Source organism: Rattus rattus, chromosome 5 (assembly GCF_011064425.1).
Source record: "Rattus rattus isolate New Zealand chromosome 5, Rrattus_CSIRO_v1, whole genome shotgun sequence".
Taxonomy (NCBI): Eukaryota; Metazoa; Chordata; class Mammalia; order Rodentia; family Muridae; genus Rattus; species Rattus rattus.
Window position 1 is genome coordinate 84,072,573 of NC_046158.1, and position 9,084 is coordinate 84,081,656.

Here is a 9,084-nt window from a genome sequence, read left to right on the forward strand (position 1 = left end):
TTCTCCTCGGTTTAATGTCCATAAGCCTCCATCCCCTCCTTTCCCCCTCCCTGATTCGGGTATTTCCCCTATACATCCCCCTTACTGCCCCCCATATTCCCCTGCACTAGGGGTCCAACCTTGGCAGGACCAAGGGCTTCCCCTTCCACTGGTGCCCCAACAAGGCTATTCTCTGCTACATATGCAGTTGAAAACCTGGGTCAGTCCATGTATAGTCTTTTGGTAGTGGTTTAGTCCCTGGAAGCTCTAGTTGGTTGACATTGTTGTTCTTATGCGGTTGCAAGCCCCTTCAGCTCTTTCAATCCTTCCTCTAATTCCCCCTAAAGGGGTCCTATTCTCAGTTGAGTGGTTTGCTGCTAGCATTGACCTCTGTATTGGACACGCTCTGCATGTGTCTCTCAGGAGAGCTCTATATCCTGTCCCTTTCAGTATGCACTTTTTAGCTTCATCCATCTTATCTAGTTTTAGTGGTTGTATATATATGGGCCACATGTGGGGCAGGCTCTGAATGGTCGTCCTTCAGTCGTTGGACGAGCTTATTTCTTAACATGGACATATGCCAGGCTTTTTACCTTCACAACAATAGTTTCATCTATGCAGTTAGCTGCAGTTAGTTCATGCAGAAAAATTCCCAGAGATGGTGCATGTGGGCGTAGGGCTCTAGTTCTCTAGGGCTTGATATCCATTGAACCTTTTCCTTCTGTCAAGCTGTCATATTTAAGTTTCCCTTGAGGTCCTTAGTTCTTAAACCCGCTAATCCTCATCAGTATTTTAGAAAGTTGGATGAGAGAACATATTAGCTCTAGTTGTTTCATTAGTAGTGATACTGAACTTGGTTTGTATTTTTCCACATTTACATTGTGTTTGTGTTTGAACATGCACCTGCACATACACATGTGCGTATGTGCACATGTGCATGTGTTTCTGAGCATACATGTATATGGAGTATGGTGAGTGTACTTGTAAGTGCAGAGGCCAGAGGACAAGTTGGATATTTTGCATATTTACCCTCCTCAATGCTTCTCTGAGACGGTCTCTGTCTCACTGAACTGATTCTTAGAAGATTCAACCTATACATAACTTTCTCTAGGGATATGAGTTTCCAATGTCTAGCCTAGTCATTTTTCTGGTGACATCTTGACTGATGGATGGCATCAGTAACTTGACTTTAGACATTATGTCTTACCTTTCTCTGACTCCCCTAGTGCTATACACACTCAAGAGCCATTATTGATAATAGGAAGGGCATATGACATTCCTGATCATGATAAAATGTGCAGATGAAAAGGTAGAATCTGGCTACAGAGTCAGGGTCAAGTCTGTGATACATTCCTCACAGAATTTGGGAGGGTTAGAACTCATGGTTGCTTACAAAAACAATGGAACAGTTTTAAAAAGAAATTGAAAAACTTCAGTTGCCAAGTCAGCTTAGGGTAAAGTATCATAAAGAATTGTCTTTTGTATACTTTTACATCAACTGTTACTTAATATGTTGCTGATTTAAAATGGTTACCTGTCAGCTTGTTACCAAATACTCTGATGGTGTGACACATGAATTCTCTCTTGAGGCAAGCTATTCTCTAGAAGCACACTGTAGAAAAATGGGTTTTTATCAAAAAAACAAAAACAAACAAACAAACAAAAAACAGAAAGCTAGAGAGAGAGGCCTGGCTACAGAAGCTTGGGCTGGAAGAATTGTCACAGTCACCCAGAGTCTCTGAGTGAATTTGTGGCACAGCCAATTTTGGATTGGACTCTTTCCTAAGACAAGAAGTGGTACTTAATTTTTTTCTCCACAAGGAGACTTTCTTTAGACGATACTATAAAAAGTGGAGTTAGGTCAAGACCTAGAGTCCTCAGACTGGAACTGAATTAGGCTTGAGGGCGTGGTATTGAGACACTATAGAGCCAAAAACTGGAGCTAAGAATGGAGTCCTCCAGTGGCTTGCTTGCTTGCTTGCTTGTTTTCCTCGTTGTAGTACCAGGCACTTGACCTGTAACCCCCGCTCTTACATTTAAATTGACAAGGAGGTTAAGAATGGGTTCACGCAGGTGCCTACCTCTTCTTGTCTCTTTGAAGCATCTTGTAATTATGTCCAACCCTGCCTGAGCTGACTGGATCTCTGATGGCCTCACCCTGACTCACACTTGGTCTCACCTAGACTTCTCCCACTCAAAGCTATGTGCATCCACTTTATCAACTTTACTTAGGGCTACTTTCATCATACGAATATTAGATACATTTATTATTAATTAAAAACAATGCCCTCCTCTTTCATTTTCTCCTCTTTCCCTAGGAAGTTACTATGTCACACTGATGTCTTTCCTTATCCAAACACTCGGATCGTAAGTTTTATTAGTCTTGTAGGTATTAGTCGTGTGTGTGTGTGTGTGTGTGTGTGTGTGTGTGTGTGTGTGTATGTGTGCACGCGCATGATTACCTATCTTATGCCACATATTTTTCATGTTTTGCTGTTTTTTTCCCATTGTTCTATTAGTCACTCTGCACTTTGATGCTAACCTGTGTGTATTTGGGAAAGGCCTGTCACGTTCTGTGGTGTGGTAAAGATGATGCTATCTGATGTGATTTTCTAAATCATGCATGTAGGTAGGACTGATGAGATTATTTACTTTCTTGCATTCCCTCGTTGCTTATGGCTACAATTCCACCAAGTTAAAAGCAAGGAGTGGGCTGCAGATATGGCTCAGTGGTTTATGGCCCCTCCTGCCCTCCTGACAGCTTGAGTTCAATCCCCAGGACTCACATGGTGGATGAAAAGACCCAGCTCCTGCGAAGTGCCTTCTGACCTCCACGCTAATACTACACACAGAAGAAATGAATAAAAATCGTTTGAAAAGAAATTTGGCCTAAAAAAGGTTTTGCCTAAAGATATCAGACAATTGTAATATAAGGATCATTTATTTAATAAACATGCTTGTATTTGCTAATTACCCAAGTTAATTATAAACTGTGAAGCCTGCCCTTGTGTCTTCATAGAATCTTACCTGCTTTGAATAAATGGTAGCTACTTATTCAAATCTATTACAAACATTAAGATGAAATAAATACAAATCTAGCAATATTTGTATATTTTGAATTTAGTGCATTTTGAACTGTAAAGGCCCTTTAATCTTAAGTCATAAATCACTGGGATTTTCCTATTGCAAGTGTCAACATCACTTCTTAAAGTTTTATTAATCTCTCCAAAATGTGATACCACTAAATACACTTCTTTCACAGATGGAAATACACACACACACACACACACACACACACACACACACACACACACACACACACGAGAGAGAGAGAGAGAGAGAGAGAGAGAGAGAGAGAGAGAGAGAGAGAGAGAGAGAGAGAGAGAGGGAGGGGGGCAGGAGGAGAGGGAGAGGGAGGAGGAGAGGGAGAGGGAGAGGGAGAGGGAGGAGGAGAGGGAGAGGGAGAGGGAGAGGGAGAGGGATACAGAGAGAGAGACACACAGAGAGAGCCTATAAAGACTCTATAAAAACTGTGTTTGATTGCCTCAAGAATCAACCTTTCTATTTCCAGCAAGGACAGATAGCATTCCTTTGACATGCTGACCTGTTCATCAGTTTGATTTTGTACATTTGAACTCTCCGAGCCGTTGCCTGAATGTCATATTTATCTCTGTTGACAAGTAGGAATTCTAAAGTATCATCCCGATCTAACGTAAGATGTAACAGATTCATCTGTACCTCATCTCTTTTGCCAAATGTTTTTATGTGGTCACTCCTTATCAGTTTCGCTGTCCAGTTTCAGAAACAAATGATGTAGGCTAACAAAACTGGGAGTTTGACTTGAACATCAAGTTAGGGAATGGTGTCCTCCCCTGCTCTTCCTGCAGTCACCTCCTGTTCCCATACATAAATGGCAGCCAGCAATGGCTAGAAACAAAGGCTCCCCCAGCCTCTGAATACAGTGACATTCATTCCCTGGGAGAAGCAGGGCCAGCTTTTTGAAAGCCGACTTCTTCAGCTCGACAATAACACACAATGAGTTATTGACTTGTTTATATACGGAGTCTTTTCAGTAACTAACTCTGACTCCCACAGTCTGGACAAATGATTGATTTCGTGGTTAGAAAAGGAGAGGGCTCCTGCACTAAACTCTGTAGTGCAAACCATTTCTTCCCCATTTGTTCTATTACTGAATGGGACCTTATTAAAATGCACTTTTCAAAAAAAAATACCTGCAGCTGTCCTTTATAGCCGTGTTTTGTATATATAAATAAGTAATTTGTCCCAGTCTTTTGTATATTAACAGACCATTTGGGAAGCTTGTCAATATATATGAAGGGTGCTTATGTTATTGTTCATGCTAAACTGTATTGCCTATATTGATCCACATGTAAACTATGGATCAAATAATATAGCAGTAGATCAATATTTACTGGTGAAAACCTTAGAAAAATCCAGTGTTCTTACAGAGGCATGCTGATTCATTAAGAATGGTCTACACAATACATACTGTATAGCCCATCCTTGTTCATTGGTTACTCTTCAGAAATACAAAAGCCATGTGGAAAGCCCCAGTTCAGAGCCATGAGAGCTTGGCTGGACTAACAGGCGTTCCCCCTTTGGGTAGAACTTATCTGGAATGTCATCATGAATGAGGTAGACAGAACACACCAGGGTGTTCGAATTACTGCGCTTTTTCTAACATTATCAATAATGTAACTCCAGAATGACAATTTTAGACTTACTCTCTTCTGTCAATTCATTTGTCTATCATGTTAAAATGTTTACAGGATCTTTATGATTTCAATAAACCTACTTCAGAATAGAAGGAAGCGGACACCAGGGAGGCAGTCAGCTGTTGATGTGTGTGAGACAAGGTCACCTCTGATGAGGCTATGCTTGTTTAGGAGGTCATGAGCCTGCTTTCCCTCGGAGGGTGTCCATGAGTTTGCAGGAATTTGAAGCATCTCCTAAAACTTAACAGCGCTTTCAATAATGGATCAATTATTGTATCAAATTCTGTATTGCTAAACTACAACTTTTAGTTCTTTAGGGAACGAATGACATCTGAAGCCTTAGTGTTAACATTTTAAGTAAAATGTACTCTGAAAAGCCAGTGATGATGGAAGGCATTTTACTGGGCTCTGTGGCTTCAGGTGTATTTCTGTGGACTCTTTTCTTTTTATTCTAGTCTCTTGTGTTGCTGGGGATTACACCCAGGGCCAAATGCACGCTATGCAAGTTGCTCTCCCACCAAGATAAGTCCCCAGCCTCTTTATAGAAAAAAACGTTAACCCTTTGATGGCTTCCATTAATTTATCCTGTCTTCATCTTCCTTGTATCTAACCATACCTTTTCTTTAAAGCATTTCCATGAACCTTTCTTCCTCTTTTCCGTCTTCTGTTGGCCAGTCTCCTGATGCTTCCTTTCTAGTTTCCAGTAGTTTCGAATGAGCCCAGCTTTGCCTGCTTATGAATATTTCCAGTTAGCACCCCAAATGCTCATTCTCATCTTTTATCTAATACATTCTTTTTTTTTTCTTTTTTTTTCGGAGCTGAGGACCAAATCCAGGGCCTTGCGCTTGCTAGGCAAGTGCTCTACCACTGAGGTAAATCCCCAACCCTTATCTAATACATTCTTTTTTTTTTTTTTATCTAATACATTCTTAACACCGCAATACGATTTCTTAAATCACAAAATGATTTTAGTATGTTTACCTTCTGCATACACAGTGTAGTGTTTATTTAAAGTTGGATATTGAAATTTTGGGGTGGTTTCCCCACAACTGTTGTGCTGTCAGAGGTAAACAGTTCCTGCCTTTTTAAAAGTTACTTTCATGCTGTTACAAATGTCACAGCCCTGGGAAACCACATTAGAGGCGAACTTCTCTGCATGGTACCAAAGAACTTCAAGCCTGTTTTTGTTTTGTTCTACTTCCCTTGAAACAGACTGCTCTGAAGGTGCTCTCCCTCCCTCCATCCCTCTCTCCCCCTCTCTCCCTTCCTCCATCCCGCCCTCCTTTTCTTTCTTTTTCATCTGGAAATCAATAGATAAACTTGATGGGCATGGGGTCACATGCATCTAATCCCATAATTTGGGAGATGGAGGGAGAAGGATTGCAAGTTTAAGAGCAGCCTGGAGAGCAAGGCACAACTCTGTCTCCTAAAACCAAGGTCTGATGGTATAGCTGAGTGGGTGAGTTCTGTCCTGCATGTGAAATGCTCTTGGTTCTTTTCCCAGCTCTGCAAAAAATAAGAGAAAAGGAGAAGTTGGAGGAATACTCTGCAGTTTCTGTCTTTCATTCCCCTCATCTCCTGAGGTGAGAAAGCTGCTGATAAAGGATCGGTGAGATTTTAGGTCAGACTTGCTCTGTACAAAGACACAATCTTTATATTTTTATAGTTATACTTTATGATATATTATTACAGGCACAATTATTCATTAGAGAGAATAATGCTAAAAATAGTCTTGTGTGATAATTAAAAATAACCTCTTTAATCAGTGACTCTCAGTCTAGGTCAGGGTTGGGCTTGGTGAACCACTATTTGCTCACAAAATCCAGCTTACTACCTTGATAAGACTTTAAAAGTTTTATCAGAACATGGCTCAATTGTTTATATCTTGTCTATTTTATACTATAAGGGACTGATAAAGATGACCCTCTTCCCCTTCCCATGAAACCTAAACTATTGACAAGTCCTTTACAGAATATTTATCAGCTCTTTATTTAGGCGACCATCGGATACCCAGAAAACCATTAAGCCACTCCTGTCTGTATCCAGTATTACAAAATATTGGAAATCATTTTAGTACAGTAAAGTTTATGAATTAATACTTTTGCTGTACTCCTTGACTTCTTATATCAATACAGTGGCAGCCACCTTATTCTTTTACCTACAATGAAAATCTTAGATAGAAGATCTCAACCTAATTTCCAAAGTTGTTAGACTAAATTTATTTTTAAAATATTGTAAACAGTCTTAATCCATGCCAATTTTGCAACTTAAGAAATTCCCTGAGCATTAGATTTTCCAAGCTGTATATTTTAAAGAAAGTTTAAAATTCAGTTATGTTAAGTGTTTTGACTACTAAAAGAAAATCATCTTACTATTTTGGGGTGGGGGAAGAATTTATTTGGCTTACACTTCCACATTGTAATCCATCACTGAAGGAAGTCAGGACAGGAACTCAAGCAGGGCAGGAACCTGAAGGCAGGAGCTTTAATGCCTGCACTTGGAAAGCAAAGGCAGACAGATCTCTGTAAACTTGAGGCTAGCCTGGTCTATAGAGCTAGTTCCAGGACAGCCAGGATGACACCCAGAAACCTTATCCAACTGCTCAATTCCCATGGTTCGATATAGAATGCAAAACTTTTCTTGTTGTACATTGTCAGCATCCTGTCATGAGAAGGGCAGAGACTCACAAATTCTTGCCCCTTCCTGAGGATGAGGGCAGTCTGTGGTTACCATTCATTTGTTCTGAAGGCTACGTGACCTTCCCCAAGGCAGCTTGCCTTTCTTTTGAGCAAAAGTCATCTTTCTATTTATTCTATATGAGCTTTGTTTCACATAAGTACTTCAAATTTAAAAAAAATATATTTTTTGTTAATTTTGTTTGAATAAATGTTGCTGTTGTCAGAGGTTTATGGTTATCATCTTTTAGTTGATCTCGATCATGAATGAAAAAGTAGGAAAGGTCACAGAAAAGGCCATTCTTTCAATGACACAAGAGGAATACCATTGGTCACTGAAATGTAAGGGACTTTGCTATAACTATCAAAACCATAATGTACCATAACTTCAAAATTAACAGATAATTCACCTTGATTATTACAGTATATCAACTCTTGTTAATTCTGAAAAGCCGGAAACAGAAAACATAGCTATCCAAAACCGGCAATTATTTTATTGATGTGTGCCCCCCTGAAAAATTATGCCTGAAAGAACAAATCAGGTCATGATTTTCTGAAACATCACGAACGTTTTCCCATTAAATTTTACAAGCTATTACTTGAAAATCAGTTTTGAAACAATCTGGTACCAGGAAGTGTAAGAGGGTCATTGAATCCTCGATAACTCCAAATCGTGTTTGTATTAACTAAAATCGTGCTCGCTTCGGCAGCACATATACTAAAATTGGAACGATACAGAGAAGATTAGCATGGCCCCTGCGCAAGGATGACACGTATTAACTAAAATCTATGGAGAGAATCCTTGTTCTGGGTTTTAGCAATGCTAACTAAGTTATCTTCTAACCCGAGAAAGCTGTAGTTTACAAATGTCAGCCCTGAGAGAGCTAATCATCGGATTCTGCCGGCAATGTTGTAATGAAGAACTATTAAATCAAACCTCCCCTCCAAAGCCCACGCTGGGAAGTTGACAGCGTAGTCCATAAATGAAATAATGACACAAAATTGGTGCCAGACAAAGGAGGAAAATGATTTTCATGTCGCTTTCTGGAATGCAAAAGCATTCAATCTTCCTGAGGAGTGGGCCTGGATTTGCTAGTCTCTGCATACCACTGTGAAAAATAAAGCCCAAACCAACATAAAGAATAAGATCGTGCATGCATTTAAAAAATAAACTTTCTACATAAGTTTGACCAATTTGAACACCAGTCAAAGTAATCCATCTAGAGTTTAAGGCTTTAGTATTTTGTCTTTATCTTAATGACTGTATCATCTTTTCTGACTTTATCTTTCATGATAGATGATCAATAAGACATATCAAATTTTCTGCATGAACTCAACACCTAGGTGAAAATGTGTTCCTTTTGGGACATATATGCCTAGTATTAAAGATGATATTGTAAGCACTGATTAAAATACTCAATAGGGAATATTTTGCAAAAACTATATGTGACCATTTCCTACAATGCAATGAGTAACAACTGTATGGATTCAAGTTATAGTTTTGGCTTCTTCCACTGAATAGTTAGTTATAAGGTAAGTGATTAGGTTGCTAGTTATAAATTAAAAAAATACCCCTCTATGTATGTTTAATCACAGTTGGAGAGATTTTAATATAAAAAATGACAGATCATTTTCTCGGGTATAATTATGTTTGCCCTTTGATGTACATTTCTAATCATTGCATGTATAGGCAT

The 9,084-nt window shown here is 39.3% G+C and overlaps 1 non-coding gene across 1 annotated transcript; it reads left to right on the forward strand.

Moving 5' to 3' along the window:
- The first annotated feature begins 8,084 nt into the window (after positions 1 to 8,084).
- On the forward strand, positions 8,085 to 8,191 carry LOC116902467. Its single transcript, XR_004388085.1, has one exon. It is a non-coding gene; the product is annotated as a U6 spliceosomal RNA (small nuclear RNA).
- Positions 8,192 to 9,084: the final 893 nt, after the last annotated feature.